This window comes from Hemiscyllium ocellatum, chromosome 7 (genome assembly GCF_020745735.1).
Source record: "Hemiscyllium ocellatum isolate sHemOce1 chromosome 7, sHemOce1.pat.X.cur, whole genome shotgun sequence".
In the NCBI taxonomy this organism is placed as follows: domain Eukaryota; kingdom Metazoa; phylum Chordata; class Chondrichthyes; order Orectolobiformes; family Hemiscylliidae; genus Hemiscyllium; species Hemiscyllium ocellatum.
This window is the reverse complement of record NC_083407.1, coordinates 66,564,452-66,590,772: the sequence shown is the minus strand read 5'-3', so window position 1 is coordinate 66,590,772 and position 26,321 is coordinate 66,564,452. Positions and strand designations below refer to the sequence as shown.

Sequence of the window (26,321 nt, the reverse complement as noted above, 5' to 3'; positions counted from 1 at the left end):
ATACAAATGTCATCCTTCATGTGAAGATGTTGCCCCTTATGTCCCTTATAAATCTTTTCCCTTTTAAATCTTTCCCCATTCACCTTAAACCTATGCACTTTTTTTCTGGACTAGCCCACACTGGGGAAAAGATCTTGTCCATCCCCTCATGGTTTTATAAATCTCTATAAGGTCAACACTCAACCTCTGACACTCCAGGGACAGTAGCCCCATCCTGTTCAGCCTTTTAGAATAACTCAAACACTCTAACCGTGGCAGTATTCTTGTAAATCTTTTCTGAACCCTTTCAAATTGTTTATACAACAGGGAGACCAGAATTGAACACAGTATTCCAAAAGCGGCCTAACCAATGTCCTATACATGACCTCCTAACTCCTATACTGAATGCACTGACCAATGAAGGCAAGCATACCAAATGCCTTCTTCACTATCCTGCCTACATGTGACTCAACTTTCAAGGAACTATGAACCTGCACTGCAGGACAAAGGTCTCCTTGTTTGGCGACACTCCCCAGGACCTTATCATTAAATGTATAAGTCCTGCTGTGATTTGCCTTTCCAAAATGCAGCACCTTACATTTTGTCTCAATTAAACTCCATCTGCAACGAATCAGCCCATTTGCTCACCTGACCAAGGTCCTCTTGAACTCTGAGGTGACCTCCTTCACTGTACACTGCACCACCAATTTTGGTGCCATCTGCAAACTTACTAGCTATACCTCCTTTGTTCACATTCAAATCATTTATATAAATGTAAAAAGCAGTGCACCCAGCACTGATTCCTGTTGCTCGCCTCTGGTCTGAAAAGCAACAGTCCCACCACCACCCTATGTTTTCTACCTTCACGTCGGTTCTGTATCCAAATGACTAGTTCTCCCTGTGATCTAACGTTGCTAGCCAGTCACCATGAGGAACCTTGTCAAACGCCTTACTGAAGTCCATATAGATCACGTCTACCGCTCTACCTTCATTAGTTGTCTTAGTTACTTCTTCAGAAAACTTAATCAAGTTAGTGAGATATGATTTCCCAAGCATGCAGCCATGTTGACTATTCCTACTCAGCCCTTGCCTTTTCAAATACATATAAATCCTGTCTCTCAGGATTCCCTTCAACAACTTGCCCACCGCTGATGTCAGGCTCACTGGTCTATAGTTCCCTGGCTTTTCCTTACCACCTCTCTTAAATAGTGGCACCATGTTAGCCAACCTTCAGTCTTCTGGTACCTCACCTGTGGATATTACATCTACATCTTATGAGCTTATAGTCTAAAATGGCCAATTAAGGAAACCCAGTTTTCATTTATTGATTTTTTTTTAAGAAAAATTGTTTCTACACTGTTGGATGTCAAAATAGCATTTGAAGATCATTTTGGAAAATTGTTTTGCAGTTGTGCTCTGGAATTAAAAGTTCAAACCTTAATGCTTGACTCAATGCCAGAGGAAATGCAATTTTTAGAATTCTCCAGGATAAAAGTTATTTAAATTGAAGGCACCTTTTAATATTTAGGTGGTATCCAGATTCAACTTTAAAAACAAAAGTGATTTTTATTAATTTATGGGATGTTAATACTGGGTTTTGTTTGACTTTTAAATGAATGAATTTTAAAAATTAGGTGGATGTGGAATCACTTCTGGGCAAGCATTTATTGTTCCTCTGTAGTTAGCTTTCAGAAAGTGGCAGTGAGAAGCCTTTTCGAACTGCTGAAGTCCATTTGGTGTAGATATCCCCACTTTGCCATTAGGTGGGGGCATTCCTGGGTGTTTGACCCAGCACACCAAAGAGACAGTGGTACATTTCCCAATGATTATGGTGTTCAGCTTGGAAGGGTAATCCACCTTGAAGGACATCCACCTTTTAGGTGGTGATGTTTCCATATATTTGCTACTGTGTCCTTCTGGAAGGTAGTGGTTGTAGGATTGGAAAGTGCTGTCAATGGACCCTTGCTGAGTTCTTGTAATGCATTTTGTAGATAGTACTCAATGCTATTGAGCGTTGGTGGTGAGGATAGTGAATGTTTGGAGATATGGTGCTAATCAACTGTGTTGTTTCATCCTGAATGGTATCAGTCTTCTGAAATGTTGTTGGAGCTGCACTCTTCCAGGCAGGTCAGAGAGTCATGTTGTATGGAAACAGACCCTTTGGTCTAACTCATCCATACTGACTGACAGCCCAATCTGATCTAGTCTCATTTGCCAGCATTTGGTCCACATCCCTGTAAATTCTTTGTATTCATATCCTTTTAAATGTTATCTGTCTCCATAGCTTGTCCTATACATGCACCACCCTCTGCGTGGAAATGTTGCAGTTCAGGTCCTTTTCAAATCTTTCTCCCCTCACCTTAAACCTATGCCCTCCTGTCTTGCATTCCCTCATCCGAGGAAAAAGTCCTAGCCTAGTCGGCCTCTCTGTATAGCTCAAACCCTCCAGTAACGGCAATATCTTTGTAAATCTTTTCTGCACCTTCTCAGGTTTAAGAATATCTTCCCTATAGAAGGGTGCCAGTATTCTGTCACACTCCGAACTCTTACCTTGCATTATGTGAACAATCTTTAAAGAATCAGGAGATTAATTATTCACTGCAAGATTCCTAGCCTCTGATCTGCTTTTGTATTTGTAATACTTACGTGGCTAGTCAATGGTGACTCCCAGGGTGTTGATTTCAGTGATAGTAATGCACGTGATGATTAGATTATTTGTTAGTGAAATTGTCATTGTCATTGCCTAGCACTTGGGTGGTGGAAATGTTACTTGCTCCTTGTCAACCCAGGCCTGAATCCTGCCCAGGTCTTGCTGCATATGAACATGGATTGTTATATTATCTGAGGAATAGTGAAAGGTGTAGAACATTGACTGCACAATGAGCATTCTCACTTTTGACCTTACAATGAAGCAACTGAAGATTTAGATTCCCTATAGTGTGGAAACAGGCCCTTCGACTTGATCACACAGACCCGTCGAAGCGCAACCCACCCAGACCCATTCCCCTACATTTACCCCTTCACCTAACACTACGGGCAATTTAGCATGACCAATTCACTAAACCACATTTTTGGACTGTGGGAGGAGACCGGAGCACCTGGAGGAAACCCATGCAGACACTGGGAGAATTTGCAAACTCCACACAGTTGCCTGATGTGGGAATTCAACCCGGGTCTCTGGCGCTGTGAGGCAGCAGTGCCAACCACTGTGCCACCGTGCCGCCCAAGGTTAGGCCAAGGACATTTTCCTGTGGAACTAGGGGTTTCCTGTGATGCAGTGATAGTGTCCCCATCATGGCTAGAAGGATTGGATTTAAGTCCACCTACAGCAGGGATAAGAAGCTGAATGGCCCTGGCCACACCCAAATTGGCTGTCAGTGAGCAGACTATTGTTGAGCAGGTGCTGGTGATAGCACTAATGGACTCACAAACTCTTAACATTCGCCTGTACCTGTGTTTTTGTTTTTATCACTGTTTACCTATTATTTACTATCTATGCTACTTGTAATTTGCCTTTATTGCTCGCAAAACAAAACTTTTCACTCTGCCTCTGTACACGTGACAATCGATTCGATTCATTTCAATTCAATTCAATATTTGGAGTTGTCAATACAGTGACAAACCACTAAACTATCACCCTTAAAACAAAAGGTGATGAAGAACACCAGCTAAAAACTGAAAAGACATCCTGCCAACTAAATGGCACATAATCTGATTGACTGTCAGAGTCTTGGTCAGTTTCTTGTTTTTAATTTTTTTCTTGCGGACTGTAATACAAAGAACAAAGAAAATTTACAGTCCAGGAACAAGCCCTTTTGACCCTCCAAGCCTGAACCAATCCAAATGTACTGTTTAAACCTGTCGGTCAACTCCTAAGCATCTGTATCTCTCTGCTCCTCACCTACTCATGCTTTTGTCCAGACGCATCTTAAATGAATCTACCGTGTCTGCCTCTACCACCTCTGCTGGCAATGCGTTCCAAACACCCCCCACCCTCTGTGAAGTACTTGTATGTATCCCCCTTAAACTTTCCACCTCTCAATTTGAAAGCGTGACCTCATTATGGAATTCTTCACCCTGGGAAAAAGCTTGTCTGTATCCACCCGGTCTATACCCTTTATGATTTTGTAAACCTCAATCCGGTCCCCCCTCAATCTCCTTTTTGCTAATGAAAATAAGCCTAACCTACTCAACCTTTCTTCGTAGCTAGCACCTTCCATATCAGGCAATATCCTCGTAAACCTCTGCATCCTCTCCAAAGTGTTCACATACTTTTAATAATGTGGTGACCAGAACTTTACACAGTATTCTAAATGCAGCCAAACTAATGTCTTGTACAATTTTAACATGATTTGTCAGCTCTTTTACTCAATACCCCATCCAATGAAGGCAAGCATACTATATGCCTTCTTGACCACTCTATCCACCTGTGCAGCAACCTTCAGGGTACAAATGGACCTGCGCTCCCAGATCTCTCTGTCCGTCAACTTTTCCCAGGCTCTTCCGTTCATTGTATAATTCGCTCTAGAATTAGTCTTGCCTAAATGCATCACCTCACATTTGTCTGGATTGAAAGCCATCTGTCACTTTTCTGCTCAACTCTCCAGTCTACCTATACCCTCCTGTATTCTCTGATAGTTCCTTAAGCTTTCTGCTACGCCACCAATCTTTGTCATCTGCAAACTTGCTGTTCATATTAACAGTATTTTCTTCCAGATCACTTATGTATATTACAAACAACAGTGGCCCCAACACTGACCCCTGCAGAACACCACTGGTCACCTTTCTCCATTTTGAGAAACTCTCTTCAACTACTACTCTCTGTCTCCTGTTGCTCAACCAGTTCTTTATCCAACTAGCTAGAACACCCTGCACACCATGTGATTTCACTTTCTCCATTAATCTACCATGGGAAACGTTATCAAACACCTTACTAAAGCCCATCTATATGACATCAACAGCCCTTCCTTCATCTATCAACTTGGTCATTTCCTTGAAGAACTCTATTAAGTTGGTAAGGCACGATCTCCCCTGCACAAAACCATGTTGCTTATCTATGATATGCCCATTCTTTTCTAAATATAAATAGATGCTATCCCTCAGTACCCTCTCCAGCAACTTTCCCACCACTGACATCAGGCTCACTGATCTGTAGTTACCCGGAATATCCCTATTAGCCTTCTTGTATAGGGTGACAACATGAGCAACCTTCCAGTCCTCCGGCACCTCACCTGTAATTACGGATACCACAAAGATATCTGTCAGGGCCCCAGCTATTTCTTCTCTTGCCTCCCTCAGCAACCTTGGATAGATTCCATCTGGTCCTGGGAATTTGTCCACCTTAATAATCTCTAGCCTACTCAACAAATCTTCTCTACTTACATCCACGTGATCCAGAATAATCAAACTTCTATCTCTAATTTCAACATCCATCATGTTCCTCTGCTCAGTGAACACTGATGCAAAGTAATCATTCAGAATCTCACCCATTCTCTCAGGTTTGACATATAGCCTTCCTTATTATCTTTTATTCCTTTGTCATACCCGTCTGACAGATGAGCACAACTCTATTCATGCCATAGCTCATGATTTATTGGCTTTGTTATGCATGTTGGAATAACAGAGTTGCATGCATTAAATCTATTTTGTAGGTTCCTGTAATATTTGAGAGATTTAGCATTTTCTGTGTAATGAATATGATGCTTTTCATTATTTTTGTCGATTTAGGGAGAATTTCCATGTTACAAATGATTATGTCTTCAGTAAGTGTGTTTGGCTCTGAATTCTATCAAATTGCATGGATTGGTTGGAGTAGCATAGAACATAGAAAAATACAGCGCAGTACAGGCCTGTACAGTGCAGTAGCAGTTAGAGACAATGAAGAATTTACTGGAGCTGGGGTGGGTGTGATGGAGGCAGCTACAGGAAGGGAGAAAAACCAAAGATACAGTCAGGTAGATGAGTTACCACCAGGAAAGGTAGGAGAGGGAGGCAGGTAATGCAGGAGTCTCCTGTGGCTATCCCCATTGCAAACTAATATGCTGGTTTGGAAAATGGAGGGGGTAATAGACTCTCAGGGGAATGTAGCACAAACAGCCAAGTTTCTGGTACTGAGACTGGACCTAATGTAACGAGGGGTATGTCAGGTTTTGAGCAATTGATTGTGATAGAGGGCTCTGTAGTCAGGGGCACAGACAGATGTTTCTGTGGCCGACAACGAGAAGACAGCGGGTAGACCAGGGACAAGATTGGTTGTTGCAGGTTCCAGGGTTTAAATGTTTTAGCAGGGTTAGAGATGGGGGTAAAAGAGGGGGAGGTGTGGCATTGCTTGTCAAAGATAGTATTACAGCAGTGGAATGGACGATGGATGAAGACTCGCCATCTGAGGTAGTTTGGGCTGAGCTTAGAAATAGGAAGGGTGAGGTCACCCTGTTAGGAGTTTTCTACAGGCCCCCTAATAGTCCTAGAGACGTAGAAGAAAGGATTGCGAGGATGATTCAGGAGAAGAGTGAAAGTAATAACTTTCCAGATATTGACTGGGAAAGCTATAGTTCGAGTACGTCAGATGGGTCGGTGTTTGTCCAATGTGTGCAGGAGGGTTTCCTGACACAATATGTAGACAGGCCAACAAGAGGTGAGGCCATACTGGATTTGGTTCTGGGTAACGAACCAGGCCAGGTGTTAGAATTGGAGGTAAGTGAGCACTTTGGGGACAGTGACCACAATTCGGTGACTTTTACTCTAGTGATGGAGAGGGATAAGTGTGCACTACAGGGCAAGAGTTATAGCTGAGGGCAGGGAAATTATGATGCAGTGAGGCATGACTTAGGGTGCGTGGCTTGGAAAAGTAGGCTTCAAGGGAAGGGTGCAATCGATATGTGGAGCTTGTTCAAGGAACAACTACTGAGTGTCCTTGATAAGTATGTACCAGTCAGGCAGGGAGGAAAGAGTCGTGTGAGGGAGCCGTGGTTTAATAAGGAATTGGAATCCCTTGTTGAAGGGAAGAGGGCGGCCTATGTAAAGATGAGGCGTGAACGTTCAATTGGGGCGATTGAGAGTTATAAGGTAGTCAGGAAGGATCTAAAGAGAGAGCTAAGATCAGCAAGGAGGGGACATGAAAAGTCCTTGGCTGATAGGATTAGGGAAAACCCAAAGGTTTTCTATAGGTATGTCAAGAATAAAAGGAGGTCTAGGGTAGGAATAGGTCCCGTGAAGGATAGTAGTGGGAAGTTGCGTGTGGAGGCTGAAGAAATTGGAGAGACACTGAATGAATACTTTTCGTCAGTATTCACTCAGGACCAGGACATTGTTGCTGATGTGAATAGTGAGTCACAATTAATTAGAATGGATGGCTTTGAGATATGTAGGGAAGAGGTGTTGGAAATTCTGGAAAGGGTGAATATAGATAAGTCCCCTGGGCCTGATGGCATTTAACCTAGGATTCTCTGGGAAACAAGGGAGGAGATTGCAGAGCCATTGGCCTTGATTTTTATGTCCTCGTTGTCTACAGGAATAGTGCCAGAAGACTGGAGGATGGCAAATGTGGTTCCCTTCTTCAAGAAGGGGAGTAGGGATAACCCTAGTAACTATAGGCCGGTGAGTCTTACCTCTGTCGTGGGTAAAGTCTTAGAGAGAATTGTAAGGGATAGGATTTATGAACATCTGGATAGGAATAATGTGATCAAGGATAGTCAGCATGGTTTTGTGAAGGGCCGGTCATGCCTCACAAACCTTATTGAATTCTTTGAGAAGGTGACTAAGGAGGTGGACGAGGGTAAAGCGGTAGATGTGGTGTATATGGATTTTAGTAAGGCGTTTGATAAGGTTCCCCATGGTAGGCTACTGCAAAAAAATACGGAGGTATGGCATTGAGGGGGAGTTGGAGGTTTGGATTAGGAATTGACTGGCTGGAAGAAGACAGAGGGTAGTAGTTGATGGTAAAGGTTCATCTTGGAGTGCAATTACCAGCGGTGTTCCGCAAGGATCTGTTTTGGGACCATTGCTGTTTGCCATTTTTATAAATAACCTGGAGGAGGGGCTAGAAGGTTGGGTGAGCAAGTTTGCGGATGATACGAAAGTTGGTGGAGTTGTTGACAGTGAGGAAGGATGTGGCAGGTTACAGTGGGATATAGATAAGCTGCAGAGGTGGGCAGAAAGGTGGCAAATGGAGTTCAATGTCGCTAAGTGTGAAGTGATTCACTTTAGTAAGAGTAACAAGAAGATGGAGTACTGGGCTAATGGTCGGATACTTGGTAGTGCGGATGAGCAGAGGGATCTTGGTGTCCATTCGTGAGTTCATGGAATGCCCTGCCAGTGGACACTCCCTCTTTGTGGGCATTTAAACGGGCATTGGATAGGCATATGGAGGAAAGTGGGCTAGTGTAGGTTAGGTGGGCTTGGATCGGCGCAACATCGAGGGCCGAAGGGCCTGTACTGCGCTGTATTTTTCTATGTTCTATGTTCTAAATCAAACTGTTGTGTTCCTCCCTGGTACCAGGATCAATGATAACTCTGAAAATATTTAGAATTCTGTCAAAGGGATGTGGGACCAGCAGAATGCTGTTGTACATATTGGGACTAATGACATGGGAAGGGAAAAGTATAAGATTTTGAAGGGAGAATATAAAAAGTTAGGCAAGAATTTAAAAAGATATCCTCTAGGGTAGTAATATCTGGATTACTCCCGGTGCTACGAGCTAGAGAGGGTAGAAATAGGAGGATAGAGCAGATGAATGTGTGGCTGAGGAGTTGGCGCAGGAGTTGCAGGCTTCACATTTTTGATTACATTTCCTACAGTGTGGAAACAGACCCTTCCGCCCAACAAGTCCACACTGACCCTCCGAAGAGCAATCCACCCAGCCCATTCCCCTACACCTAACACTATGGGCAATTTAGCATGGTCAATTCACCTAACCTACACATCTTTGGAATGTGGGAGGATCCGGAGCACCCGGAAGAAACCCATGCAGACACGGGAAGAATATACAAACCCCACGCAGACAGTTGCCCGAGTTGGGAATTGAATCCGGGTCCCTGGCGGTGTGAGGCAGCAGTGCTAACCACTAAGCCACCCTGCCACCTGATTCGATCATTTGAATCTCATTTGGGGTAGAAGTGACCTGTATAAGGAGGATGGTTTGCACCTGAATTGGAAGGGGACTAATATTTTGGCTGGGAGATTTGCTAGAGCTGTTTGGGAGGATTTAAGCAAATAATGCGGGGTGGGTGAGACTCAGGGAGATAATGAGGAAAACGATCAGTCTGAGACTGGTACAATTGGGAAAAGGAGCAAGTCAAATAGTCAGGACAGGCAGTAGCAAAGCAGAGTTTGAAGTAAATTAAACTGTGTTTATTTCAGTGTAAGAGGTCTAATAGGGAAGGCAGATGAACTCTGCCTGGTTAGGAATGTGGGATTGGGATATCATAGCAATTAGAGATGTGGCTCAGGGCTGGACAAAACTGGCAGTTTAATGTTCCAGGATACAAATGCTATAGGAAGGATAGGAAGGGGGTCAAGAGAGGTTGGGGAGTTGTGCTTTTGATAAAGGATAACATTACACCTGTACTGGGAGGTTATGGTAGGAGATTTCAAATTTCCAAACATAAACTGGGACTGTTATAGTATTAAAGATTTAGATGAGGAGGAACTAAGTGTGTACAAGAAAATTTTCTGCTTTCAGTATATGGATGTAGCTACGAGAGAAGGTGGAAAACTTGACTACTCTTGGGAAATAAGGCACTTTGGGGCTAGTGACCATAATTGTATTAGTTTTTAAAATAATGATGACAAAGGATAGACTGGATCTAAAAGTTGAAGTTCTAAATTGGAGAAAGGCCAATTTTGACAGTATTAGGTAAGAAATTTCAAAAGCTGAATGGGTGCGAATGTTCTCAGGCAAAGGGACAGCTGAAAATAGGAAGCCTTCAAAAATGAGATTACAGGAGTCCAGAAATACTATGTTCCTGTGAGGGTGAAAGACAAGCACGTAGGTGTAGGGAATGTTGGATGACTAGAGAAATTGCGGTTTGGGTCAAGAAAAGAAAGAATCATATGTCGGGTATAGACAGCAGCGATTGAGTGAATCCTTGGAGTATAAGGGCAGTAGGAATTTACTTGAGAGGGAAATCAGGAGGGCAAAAATGGGACATGCGATGACTTTGGCAGATGGGATTAGGAAGATTCCAAAGAGATTGTGCAAGTACATTAAGGGCAAAAGGGTAACTGGGGAGAGAACAGGACCCCATAAGGTTCAGCAAGGCAGCCTATGTGTGGCACCGCGGGAGACAGGGGAGATACTAAACAAGTATTTTGTTTCACTGTTTACTGTAGAGAAGAACATGAAAGATACAGAATGTGATTATTTACGATGTCACCATCTATTTCACGAACATATTACAGGGGAAGAAGTGCTGGATGTCCTAAAATGCATAGCAATGGACAAATCCCCAGAGCCTGATCAGGTGAACCTTAGAACTCTGGGAAGTTAGGAAAGCGATTGCTGGGCCCCTTGCTGAGATATTTGTATCATCGATAGTCACAGGTGAGGTGCTGAAAGACTGGAGGTTGTCTAACATGCTGCTATTTAAGAAAGATGGTTAGAAAAAGCCAGGGAACGAGAGACTGGTGAGTCAGACATCAGTGATGCAAGTTGACGCAGGGAATCCTGAGGGATAGGATTTCCATGTATTTGGAAAGGCACTGATTAGAGATGGTCAACATGGCTGTGTGCTTTGGAAATCATGTCTCACTAACTTGATTGAGCTTTTTGAAGAAGTAACAAAGAGGATTGATGAGGGCAGAGTGGTGGATGTGATCTATATGGACTTCAATAAGGTGTTTGAAGCTGGATCAGTGTGTGTGTGTGCACCTGTGCAAGGACAAAAAAAAAGGTGTTTGACAAGGTTCCTCTTGATAAACTGGTTAGCAAGGTTAGCTCATGTGGAATACAGGTAGAACTAGTTATTTGGATGCAGAGCTGGCTTGAAGGTAGAAGGCAGTGGTGATGGTGGAGGGTTGCTTTTCAGACTGGAGACCTGTGACCAGTGGTGTGTCACAAGCATCGATGCTGAATCCACTGTTTTTGTCATTTATTTAAATGATTTGGATATGAATATAGGAGGTATAGTTAGTAAGTTTGCAGATGATACCAAAATTGGAGGTGTGGTGGGTAGTGAAGGTTACCTCTGAGTACAGCAGGATCTTGATCAGATGGGCCAACGGGTTGAGGAATAGCAGATGGGGTTTAATTTAGATAAATGTGAGTTGCTGCGTTTTGGAAAGACAAATCAGGGCAGGACTTATACATGTAATGGTAAGGTCCTGGGAAGTGTTGCTGGTCAAAGGGACCTTGGACTGCAAGTTCATAGTTCCTTGAGAGTGGAGTCTCTGCTAGATAGGATAGTGAAGAAAGCATTTAGTATGCTTTCCTTTATTGGTCAGAACATTGAGAATCAGAGTTGGGAGATCATGTTACAATTGTACAGGACGTTGGTTCAGCCATTTTTGGAATATTGTGTGCAATTCTGGTCTCCCTGCTATTGGAAGGATGTTGTGAAACTTTAGATTGTTTACAGTGTGGAAACAGGCCCTTCGGCCCAACAAGTTCACACCAACCCTCTGAAGAGCAACCCACCCAGACCGATTTCCCCTCACACTAGGGGCAATTTAGCATGGCCAATTCACCTGACCTGCACATTTTTGGACTGTGGGAAGAAAATGGAGCACCTGGAGGAAACCCACACAGACATGGGGAGAATGTGCAAACTCCACACAGATCGTTGCCTGAGGCGGGAATTGAACCTGGGTCTCTGGTGCTGTGAGGCAGCAGTGCTAACCACTGTGCCACCATGCCGCCCACAAACTTGAAAGGGTTCAGAAAAGAATACAAAGATGTTGGAGGGCTTGAGCTATAGGAAGAGGCTAAATAGGCTGAGGCCATTTTCCCTGGAGCATCGGAGGCTGAGGCATGACCTTCGAGGTCTATAAAATCACGAGGGGCATGGATAGGGTAAATAGACAAGGTGTTTTCCATGGGGTGGCGAGTCCAGAAATAGAGAGCACAAGTTTATGGCTGATAGGGGAAAGATTTAAAAGGGACCTACGGACAACTTTTCCGTGCAAAGGATTGTGCGTATATGGAATGAGTTGCTAGAGGAAGTAGTGGAGGCTGGTACAATTGCAACATTTAAAAGGCACGTGAATAGGAAGGGTTTATAGGGATATGGACCAAGTGCTGGCAAATGGGACTGGATTAGGTTAGGATATCTGGTCAGCATGGATGAAATGGACCGAATCATCTGTTTCCATGCTGGTCATATCTCTATGACTCTAGTCACAATACTAAATTCACAGCCATTACTATTTATGTTCTATTGAGTTTTACGCCAGAAAAGAGACATTCATCATATTGTGTTTGCAGCTGTACTTTTGGCTAGAACACAGAAACGTTGAAAATAGGAGTAGCAGTTCCAGCCCTTCAAACCTGCTTGGACATTCAATATGGTCGTGGCTGATCATCCAATTCAGAACCTATTCCCACTTTCCATACCTTTTGATCCCTTTCAGTTGTAAGACCTACAGTTGTAACTCTTTTGAAAATATGTATTGTTTTCACCTCCCTTCCTGCAACAGCGACTTCTATGTCCTCACCACTCTCGGGTATAGAAATTACTCCTATCTCAACCCGAAATGGCCTACCCTATGTTCTTGGACTATGATCTCTGATTTTGCAATCCCTGGTCATATGGAGCATCCTGTATTCACTGTGTCTAGTCTTGTTAGCATTTTATAGATTTCTGAGAGTTTCTTCCCTCAATCTTCTAAACTCCAACGAATATAGTCCCAAGTAATCCAGTCTCTCTTCGTGTGTCCGTCTGCAATTCCAGGAATCAGTCTGTTATACATTTGTGTCCATAGCCAATGCATTTATCTACAGATGAGGAGAACAAAACTGCACACAGTATTCTGTGATCTCAACAAGTCCCTGTGGAATTGCAGGAAGGTATCCTCACTCCTATGTTCGAACCTTCTTACTATGAAAGCCAATTTGCTGCCATCACTGCTTGTTGCCCCAATTGCTTACTTTCAATGACTAGTGTCCAAGGACAACCAGGTCTTGTCACACCACCTACTTTCCCAATCTATTGGCCATTCATATTTAAAAAAATGTCTTCCTCTTTTTGTTGTCACAGTGGATAAACTCACATTTATCTACATTACACTTCATCTGCCATACATTTGCTTACTTATTTACCTTGTCCAAATTGCCTTGAAGCATCTCTGCATCCTCCTCACAGTTCATCCTCCCACTCAACTTTGTGTTGTCTGCAAAATTGAAGATATTACATTTGATTCCAATATATATCATTAATATATATTGAGAGAGGCTGGATTCCAAGAATTAAGCCCTGCAGTACTCTACGAGTCACTGGCTTCCTCTCAAAAAGTGACCATTTATTTCAACTGTTTCCTGTTCTGTCAACCAGTCCTCTATCCACATTTGTACAGTAGCCCTAACTCCATAGTTTTAATTTTACATTCTAATCTGTTACGTCGGAGCTTACCGAAAACCTTCTGAAAGTCCAAGTAAACCGCATCCACTTGCTGTCCCTTCACCACATTGACTGTTTCTGATAGTTTCACTGTTTTCCAAGTGTCAGACACTTAAATCTTTTATAATAGACTCTGTCACGAGGTCCAGATGTAACCCAGATTTAGTTTTACACAAGTTGATTGGCAAATAAAAACAGAGGCAACACAATGATTGACATCGGATTGTTATGTTTTGGAATATACTCTCCCTGATATTGTGGGACATAGAGATTGAATTTAGTTTTCAAAGGGAAATTGGATAAATACAAAGAGTCTTTCTCTTTGAAAGACTGACCTAAACCTTGATGGACTGAATGGCTGCCGCCTTTACTGCACTATTCGATAGGACCCAAGGTGTATTGTGAAGGTGCTTGACTGAACCTGTCAGGTGCCAGAAACCAGGGCAGTACCAGGGCCCATGATTTCTTTTCCTAGCCCATGGCAAGTTTACATGAGCAGTTTCCAATACAAACATGTGTATCATTAATGGAATTGACAGGAAATGGAGACTTTTAATCCTTTTTCATGTGATACACGTGGATTTGTTTAAACGATTTTGAGTACCCACATACTTGTGGAATATGGTGACTGGTTATAAAGCAATAGAGCTGAAAAGTGTTGCTGGAAAAGCGCAGCAGGTCAGGCAGCATCCAAGGAGCAGGAGAGTCGGCGTTTCGGGCATGGTCCTGAAGAAGGGCTCATGCCTGAAACGCTGACTCTCCTGCTCCTTGGATGCTGCCTGACCTGCTGCGCTTTTCCAGCAACACATTTTCAGCTCTGATCTCCAGCATCTGCAGTCCTCACTATCTCCTATAAAGCAATAGAATTAGCTTTGGACCTGTATAGCATTTAAGACTATAAGACATAGGAGTGGGAGTAAGGCCATTCGGCCCATCGAGTCCATTCTGCCACTTAATCATGGCTGCTGGGCATTACAACTCCACTTACCCGCATTCTCCCCGTAGCCCTTAATTCCTTGTGACATCAAGAATTTATCAATCTCTGCCTCGAAGACATTTAAGCATCCCAGCCTCCACTGCACTCTGCGGCAATGAATTCCACAAGCCCACCTCACTCTGACTGAAGGAATGTCTCTGCATTTCTGTTCTGAGTTGACCCCCTCTAATTTTAAGGCTGTGCCCACGGGCCCTAGTCTGCCCGCCTAACGGAAACAATTTCATAGCGTTCACCCTTTCTAAGCCATGTATTATCTTGTAAGTTTCTATTAGATCTCCCCTTAACCTTCTAAACTCTAATGAGTGCAATCCCAGGATCCTCAGCCGTTCCTCATATGTTAGACCTACCATTCCAGGGATCATCCGTGTGAATCTCCACTGGACACGCTCCAATGCCAGTATGTCCCTCCTGAGGTGTGGGGCCCAAAACTGGACAAAGTACTCCAAATGGGACTTAACCAGAGCTTTATAAAGTCTCAGTAGCACATTGCTTTTTTTATATTCCAACCCTCTTGAGATAAATGACAACATTGCATTTGCTTTCTTAATCACGGATTCAACCTGCATGTTTACCTTTAGAGAATCCTCGACTAGCACTCCCCAGATCCCTTTGTACTTTGGCTTTATGAATTTTCTCACTGTTTAGAAAGTAGTCCATGCTTATATTGTTTTGTTCCAAAGTGCAAGACCTCACATTTGCTCACATTGAACTTCTTCAGCCATTTCCTGGACCACTCTCCCAAACTGTCTGGATCCTTCTGCAGCCTCCTCACTTCGTCAGTACTACCGCCTGTCCACCTATCTTCATATCATCGGCAAACTTCGCTAGAATGTCCCCAGTCCCTTCATCCAGATCATTAATGTATAACGTGAACAGCTACGGCCCCAACACTGAACCCTGTGGGACACCGCTTGTCACCGGCTGCCATTCCGAAAAAGAACCCTTTATCCCAACTCTCTGCCTTCTGTCAGACAGCCAATCCTCAATCCATGCCAGTAGCTCACCTCGAACACCATGGGCCCTCCCCTTACTCAGCAGCCTCCCATGTGACACCTTATCAAAGGCCTTTTGGAAGTCTAGATAGACCACATCCACTGGGTTCCCTGGTCCAACCTACTTGTCACCTCTTCAAAGAATTCTAACAGGTTTGTCAGGCATGACCTCCCCTTGCTAAATCCATGTCGACTTGTTCTAATCCAAACCTGCTCTTCCAAGAATTTAGAAACCTCATTCTTAACGATGAATTCTAGAATTTTACCAACGACCGAGGTTAGGCTAATTGGCCTATAATTTTCCATTTTTGTCCTGATCTTTTCTTGAACAATGGGGTTACAACAGCAATCTTCCAATCATCCGGGACTTTCCCTGACTCCAGTGACTTTTGAAAGATCTCAACAACGCCTCCGCTATTTCCTCAGCCACCTCCCTCAGAACTCAAGGATGTAGCCCATCGGGGCTAGGAGATTTATCAATTTTAAGACCTTTTAGCTTTTCTAGCACTCTCTCTTTTGTAATGGCAACCATACTCAACTCAGCCCCCTGACTCCCTTTAATTGTTGGGATATTACTCATGTCTTCCACTGTGAAGACTGACGCAAAGTACTTGTTAAGTTCTCCTGCTATTTCCTTATCTCCCATCACTAGTCTTCCAGCATCAGTTTGAAGTGGCCCAATGTCTGCTTTTGCCTGTTGTTTGTTTCTTATGTATTGAAATAAACTTTTACTATCATTTCTAATATTACTGGCTAACCTACCTTCATATTTGATCCTCTCCTTCCTTATTTCGCTCTTTGTTATCCTCTGTTTATTTTTGTAGTCTTCCCAATCTTCTGATTTCCCAGTGCTCTTGGCCACTTTATAAGATCTCTCTTTTTCTTTGATACATTTCCTGACTTCCTTTGTCAGCCATGGCTGTCTAATCCCTCCCCGGATAATCTTTCTTTTCTTGGGGATGATATATATTTTATGGGGATGAAATATATATATTTTCTTGGGGATGAAATATCTATCTTTTATATATTTCATCACAATATTCATCTCCTGCTTGTGTCTTGGTACCGCTTTCTGTCAGATAGTGAAGTCCTCCTTTAGAGCATTGTATTAATATACGCGACGGTGAATTTTCTCTGCTCCTGTTGTCCTCAGTCACCTTGTTTTTTAAAAAAAATGGACTAGGACTGGTTGAGACTTGAAAAGAAACCATTCATACTAGAGCATTATCTGGCGTCAGGAAAACAGTTCCTCTAAAAATTGAGAAAATTGGTAAAAATTATAGGATTAATTCTGATTATCTCCTTTTATAGAATATTGTCACTTCGAACATTGGAAAGCCTGCTCTGTATTCTTGTTTCCAACCCCTTGGGAAAAGAATGTTTCATGATTTTGTAATTAGTTTATTACCACAGTTGGGAATCATCATTTTAATTGTTCTTTTGCAGTTTCATGGTTCATTTCCTGTAAATAAACAGTATGCAAGCAATCTCTGTCACACCTTGATCTTTTCTGCTTTGGGCTAGAGAAAGGTAGTGTGGCGGTGGTGTGGAGGGGTGATGATGGGATATGTTTGTACTTCTCCAACCTTTTCATAACTAATTCCTAACCCTTGGTAATAACCAGTGAAAATGTACTGCTTTATTCATTACTTTTATATTCCTTTTTTAAGGGGAAACATAAAACTATATGTAATATTGCAACTGAGTAATGTTCTAATGTTATATTTTGTTCAGTCTTTGAGCACTTTACATCAGACAGATGTAGCTAACATTTTCAAGGAAGTGTATTGTGTTTGTGCATTCATCTCACACTTAAAACTGATGTGCTGTGTATAGATATCAAAAATGAATGAGAATAACTACAGATGTCGTGGTTGTTATTCTGATGCAAATCATTAGCCATATTTTCCAGGATGTGGTTGATAGGAACAATGTGGCATCTTGTAAGGGAAAACTCCATCATTGTTCATTACCATTTCACATCAGCAATGGGGAAGGCTTTTGCATTTTATGTGTCATTTCTTGACAACATCATTTCCAAAGTGCCATGGTCCTGACAGTGTTTTGACATTTACACACTTGGTTCTTCTGTTGTTGATGGGTCATATGGTACAATAGTTTACTGGTAAATGAATTGAGAGGTCAAAAGTTCACTTCATTTCCTAAACTGCCACAAAATTATGTGCGTTGATGCATGGATTTCTGATAATCTAGGTCTAGTGTTCTGCTTTTATTTTCAGTTGAAATGTGTGTAGAATATTATCCATCAGGTTTTAGTTAACATTTAAGGTTTCCAATGTGGATAAGCCATGTGGGAACAATGCATTCCTTATACCTGGCCTTTTTTAATCAGAATAAAATTGTCCATGATATGACAGGTGTGATAGCAGACAATCCATTACAGACTAAGTGGTTCCCATTAAAGAAAAGCTTGATTGTTAGTGTCCACTGCTAGCCCAATATGACAGAGTTTTAAATACTTTTGGCTGCAGTATTTAAATAATAAGATATTTATGAATGAATTTTACTGTACTATCCCCTTTAGGGACACATGTGGAATGAATTGAACTAATCATTAAAATGAGCAACATCTGAACTGTTGGGGCCAAAAATAACTGATGTGGGTGTTGTAATTACTATGATTGCAGCAGATGAAATTACTTACATTAATCTTTTGAGTCTTAAGGGTGTATCTTTAGAATTGTTACATACTATAGTAAATGGTGCAATAGATGCAACACAGTATAAACTGACTGCAGAATGTGATCTTCATTTCTAAATTCAAATACAGCCACATTTTCTGACATCTTTTTTGACATCATCATAAATTGTATTCATGAATATTACCATTGGTAATCAGAAACATATGGCCATAAAATTCCATTTTTTTCATACCTTAATTGTAGTTACAGTTGGAGGTATTTGTTTTTGAGTCCTCCACCGACCTGTTGACAATTCTCCTCATGTTATCATTATATATTTGGAACACCATGGTGTACCTGGAAAGGAGGTAAATTTGTGAGTATGCACAGCTGCATTAGAAAGTAGTTATGCTCAATAAGTAGATTATTAACAAACCCCATTTATTGATTTGGAGGCAGTATTTAAATTAAGGAGTGGGTTTATTTATGAGTGGTTTTATAACATTGAAAAAATCCTTTTCAAGTTCATTACTAACCAATGGATTCTTCCTATCCAAATTATATTACTGAAAATAATAGACATACAAGTGTTGCATAGAATGTATTTTAATAAGTTGAAGTGAACGGCTCTTTGCCATTAATATAAATGATTTGGAGGTGAATATGGGAGGCGTGATTAGTAAGTTTGCAGCTGACACCAACATAGGTGGTGTCATAATAATGAAGATGATTATCTCAGTACAACAGACTGTGGTCAGATAAGCCAGTAGGCTGAGGAGTGGCAGATGGAGTTTAATTTAGATAAATATGAAGTGCTGCATCTTGTAAGGCAAGCTGGGGCAGGACTTATACACTTAATAACAGGGTCTGGGTAGTGTTGCCGAGCAAGAAGACCTTGGGATGTAGGTGCATAGTTCCTTGAAAGTCGAGTTGCAGATAGGCAGGATGTTAAAAAGGTGTTTTGCATTCTTGTCTTTGGCGAGGGCATCGAGTAGTGGAGTTGAGACGTCATGTTGCAGCTGTACAGGACATTGGTGAGGCCACTTTTAGAATACTGTATACAATTCTGGTCACCTTTCTATAGCAAGAATGTTGTTAAACTTGAGAGGGTTCAGAAAAGACTTACAAGGATGTTGCTGGGACTGGAAAGTTTGACTATAGAGAGAGGCTGAATATTCTGGAGCTTTTTTCTCTCTGGAATGTCAGAGGTTGAGTGGTGACCTTTTTAGAGGTTTATAAAATCATGAGGGGCATGAATAGTGTGAATAGCCAAGGTCTTTTTCCTTGGGTAAGGGAGTCCAAAACTAGAGGGCATAGGTTTAAGATGAGGGGGAAAGATTTAAAAAGAAGCTGAGGGTAACTTTTTCACGCAGAGGATGGTCCATGTATGGAATGAACTGCCAGAGGAAATGATGGAGGCTGGTACAATTACAATATTTAAAAGACATCTGGATGGATATATGAATAGGAAGTCTTTAGAGGGATATGGGACAAGGTCACATTGGGATGTCTAGTTGATGTGGTTGAATTGGATTGAAGGGTCTCTTTTTCTGTTCTGTATGAATATAACTCTTTCTTAAACCAGTATTAAAAATTTATACTGAGAAATAGTGATCTTAATGTGGTTTTCAGTGCTCCATGATGCAAACTTCTCTCTTAAGTTAAGATAGTTAGCCCACTGTGCTCCACAAGTGTGCCAGTGACACTCTGCTCTCCTCTCCCCTCATCCATTAGGCTAGGTTTGCTTGGTGAATGCTTCCACTTTATTTTTGAGTACTCCTGGAAAATCTCTGAGGAATTCCAGATCCTTGTTTGAGAACTGCTGTAACATTTCCTGTTCTTTTTAATTGTCCCTTGAGATGTCATAACTCAAAGAAAATGAGGAAAAGACATGTTTTCTAATCATTTTTGACATAAACTGGTATATTTTATGATATTCTTGTTCTGTTGACAAATGTTTTAGGCGGCTTCTTTTCTCTGTTTTATGATCAAATTACACACTTTTTAGCATATTGGTTCAGAGATGAACATTGGAACAAATTTGCCCTCTCTTGGCAGACTAAAGTAATGTAAAATTTGATGTTGTGTAAGCTAGATTCAAAGTAAAACTCTCTTCTCTTGTATCAATGCAAAAAATGTATTCTATGCGAGGGATTGTGCCAGTTGCCTTTTGTGAACTAGTGGAAAATTATTTGACTTTTTGTCACTGTTTCATCATCACTTCCTCTGTAAGCTTTTACTTTAGTTTGAAGAAGTAAAATTAATTGATTCTATTCACTTTTTTTGTTTATCATAAAATATTATTGAGTTGTCAGAAACTAGTGACATGCCTTGATAGGTGAAGGTTATTGTTTATCTCCTGGGTCTAAAACTAAATAGAAGTATTAATGTTTACCTTTCTCTTACCATTTGATGGTTTGTATCTGATTTATAAAAAATAAGCAATGGTATTAGAAATGTCCCTAATGTGAGATGAAAATAGTGTTGATTGAAAATAGTCAATTGCTAACATGTCGTAAACAATAATTTGTTTCAAAGTTTTAAGAGTGTCAATTATTGTGAGCCTGATTTGTTGTGTCTATACTAGGAAATTCATGGAATTATGCATGTTTTAAAATATTTTAATCTGTCCTGAGTTCTACACTATTTCCCATGTGTTGAATGACAAGGCATAATTAACCACTTGTACAATGCACCAGCACAAACATATGCCATCTTAACATGCATCTTTGAAAATGAAGTTTAAGAATGCCAGTTTCTCCCATCCCTTGTTTACAAAACACAAATGGGAAAGTGAAAATTTAGAAATGGGAGCCTATAGGTCATTGTAGAAATTGGTAAATTTACCATTAATTTCTTGTGGATAAAATACATACTCTAATTTTCTGATTTGAACAAACTTTTGGAGATTTATAAATTGGAATAAATTTATGACTAAGTCATTCTCATTTTTCTGCTTCTGTGTTTTTGTTCAGTGTCTCCTATACTTTGCTGAATGTCTTCCTCCTCAGTTTGCATGGTTATTGTCTGCTGAATATCTCTGCTTACCTGTGCTTTTCTTACTTTTCTTCATGCTGAGTATTTGTTTATTGCAGAAAATAAACACATTTTGGTAGTTTTTAAATTTTGAATTCATCAGGGCATTTCCCAAAGGGAAAACAAATGTTTATACCCCATGAAAATGCTTCTTGGCTGTGAAGTGGTCTCTGGTAGAATCATTGCCATAGAGAATGAACCAGTTTATGTTGATTGACAATTAACTATCAGATTTTGTTTAACTTTTTAAGCCAAGCACATTGACTCTGTTTGATCAGGGCCTAAAAAGACTGATCAGAGCATTTCTTCCTGTGTATCGCAGAAATTTGTTAACGGCTTTAAGGCAGTCGTTCTTGGTCTTGAAAGCTACCTTGTCTACCTGGGATTACAGTAATCCATCTCAAGTGTTTGAACAATAGATTTCACTCTATTACTATGTAATTGTAAGAGGAGTGGTGCTGACCATTAACAGGATGCTGCTATCAAGTCAGCAAAAGCTTTTGTCCATCACATAACTGAGTAATGTGAATTTATTCCAGTGTTGGTATGAACCCCCATATGTAGGCTATTTGTCAAAAGCACTGGTAGATTGTATCAAGGGATATGTGCCTTCGGTTGTTCATAATTTGGAAGGCATTGAATATGCCCAACTAGCCTATGTTCACAAATCATGCACACAGTGTCCACCATTGGATGTAATTCAGCAATTGGATATTGTTTGCTGGATAATCCTGAATGCATGAAGAATTAGACTGGAGGGATTGTGTCTGTAAGTCTGAGCTCTCATACTGCGAAGGTTTAGAAATTAGGAACCCCTTTATTGTCCCATTTACCTCTCAGTCAAAGCAAGATGCTCAGAGACACTGTATAGTTTTACCTTATTGCGGGCCCTGGAGGGAGAGAGAACAATCGCCCGTGTCCACAGAGGCATGAGTTCACGGTCTTGTCTAGAAGAGTAGTTTAGTCATTTTATAGGGAGGAGCATCCAGATAAGGCAACAAACATTATTCATTGGGTGACTGTTACAATCAACGAGTATCAATATCTGAGATCAAGCCCCTTACTGTTATACAATGAATGTTCTTAACCTTGTTAACTGGATTAATCCAATGGATACTTTTCACCTTGTTAGCTGACCTTGCATACTCAATGCTTCTAATATTGTTAAATGGCTCTACATAATGAATGCATTTCCACCTTGTTAACCCATTAGCCTTGCCTCCAGTACCCCCACCATTAACTGTAAGTGCTTATCTGATCTGAGTTGTGCTCAGCTGAACCTCTTGTTTCACAAAATTCAGAACTTTAACTCTTTCCCTGCCTGCCTATACCCTTTACACATTCTCACCTTGTGCTACTTATTCCTTGCCAGTCTCTCTACTATGCTGGACTTGAATCACTTCAATCACTGTCTACCAAGGTAAATTCTGTGCTGAGTTCTGTTCAACATTCCCTTCCCTTTGTCTTTGGAAGAGACCTCGCAATAGAAAAATCATAGATATGCTCTAGATGCTTTATGTAACATGTTAAGCCGCATCATAGGGATACCCTTTCTCTCAAATAATAACTGAAGTGGATAAAAAACATGAACCTGCAGTAGAATGTTGAAATTTAAATGCTTTGTTGATTTCTCTAAGACTATGTATACAGACTATTGCTTCCATAAAGTGCCAAAATTTACACTATTTTCATAGAATTTATTTTTTCCACAATTTTGTCACAGCTAGGTATGACTTTGAATGGAACATATTTCCCCTTTTACACCCAATCTAATTATTTCAGTTTAGCAACAGTCCAACAGTGCCTTGCAACATTCAACAAATGAGACAATGTAGCAAAGAAACTGGAGGCTATTAGCTCTCTTGGAAGTCTCATTACAAGGAAAAACTGGGAAACTCTGATTCTTCAGTTAATAAAGAAGTGGTCATTTTCTACAAGTGCTGAAGTATAGAAGTAGCAGTTTGTTATTAGATATGTGATTCTTTAAAAAAAACTAAGTTTTTTTTAAACTACTGAAATACAATTTTAAGACAAATGTGTGGATGGTTCCATACATTGATCAGTGCATGCTCTGATAGAGCAGTGGAAGAGGATATTCAAGAGTAATTTAAAAATGAATTTGATAAGCTGAATAGACACAGTTATCTCTCATAGACTGCAGTCTTGAAATTAACAAACTGATAAGGGCTGTAAGTTCAAGATTATTAAATGAAAGTTTACAAAAACATCCTGGAAGCTACTCTGTTATCTTAAATAATGCCATAAAAGTATACTTTATCAGTTCAAAGTAAATTAGACAAACATGGAAAGGAAGTGCAAACTTCAGTGTATGTCACCAAGAATGGCTTGGTAACATTAGAAGGGTCATATCAACCAGACTGGATCTGTGATGAGAGATCCAGTAAGAGTGAAAAACCTACTCACCCTCGCCAATTTTAACTATTCAAATGCATCTGTCCATGATAGTATCAATATGAATGAAGCCCACAGAGTCTTTCTGGAGATGAAGCTGATTTGTTATACTGAGTGCTTTATTGATTGAATCTCTCGGTGGCACCACCTTGGGCAGAAAAGGAGTGGCAGAGTATCTTTCCCCTTTTTAAAATCCTTCACCTCCCTGTTGACCTCTGCATTTCTTCAGAGGGTGTGTTTTAAATGTTTTTTAATGTTGTAATTTTACTGATCAGACAAAAAAAACCTCTTTGCTAAGTTTAAATATAAAGGAAAGATGATTGTTTATTCACACAGCACCACAATTACAAATGCAATGCAACACTAACTCCCATAAACACGTGTGTGAGCACATCAAACCAGGAGATCAGCCTTGGTTCAATGAGCAGTGTAGGAGAGTGCACCAGGGGTAGCATCAGATGTTTGCAACACAGGACGTGTGTGCTGAACAGTGAAACCTGGATGCTATAGACAGAACTAAGCAATTTCAAACAGATCAGATCAAATCTCTGCAATCCTGCCAAATTAATTTGTCAACAGACAACAGTTAACCTAACTGGGGGAGGAGACTTCATACACATGTGTATTCTTAATGATTGGGGAGCTAATCCCATCAGTGAAAATGAAGAGGCTGAATTATTTGCTAACCATCTTCAGCTAGATGTACCCATTAGCTGATTTAATCTTCTCCCTTCTGAGATCCCCAGCATCAATGATGCCTGAGTTCAGCTAATTTGATTCACTCCATGATTTAAAAAAATGGCTGAATGCGCAGGTCATATGCCTTTGTATCATCCAGTCAAAATACTGAAGACTTGCGCACCAGAGCTAACCACATCCTAACCCAAGCTGTCACAGCACAGCCACCATACTGAGATTGATCTGACATTGTGGGAGACTTCCACATTTTTTTGTTGGTCTACAAAAACAGACCATAAGATGTAGAAGCAGAAATAGGCCATTCGATTCAGCAAATTTGCTTTGCGTGTTATGGCTGTACTGATCGTGCTGCATTCCTGTCTTTTGCCCTGAACCCTTGAATCCCTTACAGATGATAGGTCTCTCTGTCTCTCAGCCTTGAATATACCAAACGACCCAAATCGACTACTCTGCTTATTTCTGTTTTAAAAGGGAAACCTCTTACTTTGAGATGATGCCATCTAGTCCTAACTTCTGCCACAAGGGAAAGAACTTCTCTGCATTTACCCTGTGAAGTGCCTTCTAAATCTTGTTTGTTTCAACAAGATCTCCTGTTCTCATAAACACTTAGTACAACCCCAACCTACTCAACCTCTCCTCATTAGAAAATCCCTCCATACCCAGAATTAACTTGGTAAACCAGACAAAGTTAATCTGGTTTATTATCACAAACATCAGCAACGTGATGGAAAATATTATCAACCCCCAATTAGTATGAATCTGATGTTCAATGCAGAGTTTCTGTTGCACCAGGACAATTGAGATAAGTTTTTGTCGAAAGGTGGGGGAAGAAAAGGCTGCATTTTAGTTGGGAAGCATGAAGGAATGCCCTTGACATTTAGGCAGCAATTGAATACGCCATAGCAAATTTGAAATCAATGGGAAAACTGTCCCCAAGTGGAGTCAGATCTCATAAGGATTATTGGAGGTCAGTTATTTGAGACCCAGGACATTGCTGTTCTTCATCCTAGATTCCTAGGTCCATCTTTAGCTACTTTGTTAATGACCTTCCCTCCATCACAGGTTGGGTGGATGTTGATAATTGCTGTGATATGAAGGTGCCAATGTTGGACTGGGGTGGACAAAGTTACAATCTCTCAACACCAGGTTACAGTGTTCAGTCCTATTTGCAACTCCTTCATGCCTAAATGGACAACATTCTGATTTGGCGAGTGAGGTTTGTTACCGAACTGCACACCGTGACTATCTGCAAAAGAGAATGAAACCGTTGCCGCATGGGATTACCATCATCATCGGCATCCTGGTCATTACCATTGACCTGAAACTTCACCAAGCCAGCATTATAAACATTGCAACTACAAGAGCAAATTAGAGGCAAGGAATGTCTAGTGAGTAACTTGACTCCTAATTTCCTTATGCCTGTTCATCATTCAAGGTGCAAGTCAGAAGTGCAGTTGAATAGTCAGCATTTGTCTTAGAATTAATTTGCACAACACTTTGCATTCATCATCTATGGCAAAGCAGCCAGCTTCATTCATATTGTTCACTACTTCCATTAATAGTCCACAGTAAAGTAGTACATACCATCGACAAAGTGCACTGTTGGACTTGCCCAAGTCTCTTTGAGTAGCACCTTTTCAAACCACTATGCTCTACCATCAAAATTGAGGGTTGTTAAGATATTGTGATGCTTCCATTTCAAGTATCTCTCCAAGTCTCATACCATCCTGACTTGAAATTATGTTGCTGTTTTGTCATTGCTAAATCAATATCCTTAAATTCTGTCATAAGTCTTGTGGGTGTACCTTCAGTGCTAGTTCTGCAGCAATTTAAGAAAGTAGCTCATCACCAGTTCCTCAAGGGAAATTAGAGATAGGCATTCCATGAACAAACAAGTAGACCTCCTACCTCTTGTGTTGCAAATGCTATGATCTTTTTGAATGTCCTCACATAAATAATCCTCATGGTTTCTATGATCGCTTGAAAACTTAAACCAAATTCTTAGGGTTAGCT

The 26,321-nt window shown here is 40.9% G+C and overlaps 1 protein-coding gene across 1 annotated transcript in view; it reads left to right on the top strand.

Moving 5' to 3' along the window:
* ola1 (Obg-like ATPase 1) overlaps nucleotides 1-26,321 on the top strand; it is a 225,852-nt gene that overhangs the window by 6,914 nt on the left and 192,617 nt on the right. The window lies entirely within an intron of this gene.